Consider the following 1506-nt stretch of genomic DNA (forward strand, 5'->3'; position numbering starts at 1 on the left):
TCATACCTGCTCACACTGGCATCAGGGAAAACAGTAATGACAGAGAAATAAAAACTGTGCCTCAGGGTTCAAATACATTTTTAGTTTGAGCATATTAACGGTTCATATCTTTAGTCTCTAGTGCTTCACTAACTTGACCAGCTGAAGATGTGGCTTGCATATTTTCCACTGACATGGACTGCTCTCCTTGAAGTGGGCTCTGAAAAATGCATTGCTTCAAAATGCACTGCAAACACGGCTGACCACGGCAGAGGAGGTGAGGATGAGAAAGCCTGCCCCCACTGCTCCTGTGTTTAGGTCCCAGAACACAGCACTAAGTGGAGACAGTCTGGCCCTCCTCACAGGTGAAAGTTTCCCATAATTGAAATATGTAAATGACAGAAACACAGCTAATCATCAACAAAACAAAAAATCATCCAAAACAAAGCAGTGTGACATTAATAGCACCAAGGATGCTGAGGCCCATACCTCTGTTCTATAAAAGTGAAAACTGCAACGCCTTGCCTCAAAGAAAACCAGTATTCCAGTGTTAATCAAGTGCAGTGCTGAAACTGCATCCTGACACTGAGCACAGTGTTTTTACAGAGAAGCTAACTGGAAACCGTAACTGTACAAAAGTACAAACATAGATGAGAAGTTCAGTGGTTAGTAAGAGACTCCCTTGAAGTCAGTTTGTTCACTGAGGTCAACAAGAATTTTGCTGTTGCCCTTAATGGAAGAAAGACCGGACCTTAACTGGAGCCTGAAATCACTATTGAGCTTAGATTTCCAAAACCAGAAAAATATTCCCTTTGCAGGGAAATTATTGCACATTTTACCACCAGACCAAAATTAAGAGTAGGTAGTATTTCTCATATTGTGTAAGGCACATGTAGTCAGTGTTCTGTGAGATGAAGGGTAAATTGTGAAACTTCAGAAGAGGATACCTACTTCCTCGCAGGACTGTTTCCACCAGTAGCTCCACAACACACAATAGCATGCAGCAGAAGACTTGATTGTACTCTCATCTGCTTGAATGCCCAGGCTCCAGAGAGAGTTGTGTTTGTTTCACTAAAGGTAGAATTTAGTCCTTTGTCAGCAGCAGAAAATTTTGATATGCACTTCCAGACATATAACCTAAGTCTAAAGATAGTTCAGCAGACAGGGTGACTGGCAGATACTCAGTCTTTGCCACGTGGATTAGAGGTCATGGATGTAGTTTACCAATCTGCAGACATTAGAGTTCGGTATCAAACAAAGAAAAAGAAAACCAAAAGAACAAACAACATCTCTCAGTAAGAGTATTTTACCAGAATCCTGACATACTGTCACTGCCGTACTATTGTTGCTGAGTTGAACTCTAGATTTCCACTTCAGCGACCTGGGTGAACACCTGTCAAAATAATCACAGCTTTGTTTCTCTATTGGCCTCTGAACAGCCTTCAGGTCAAAATGACACTATTGAGATTAGCACCTTGGCAATTACTTATAGAAACAGTTGAAAGTTTTTCAAATAGAAGCGGTTCA

Source organism: Phaethon lepturus, unplaced genomic scaffold, assembly GCF_000687285.1.
Source record: "Phaethon lepturus isolate BGI_N335 unplaced genomic scaffold, ASM68728v1 scaffold3027, whole genome shotgun sequence".
Taxonomy (NCBI): domain Eukaryota; kingdom Metazoa; phylum Chordata; class Aves; order Phaethontiformes; family Phaethontidae; genus Phaethon; species Phaethon lepturus.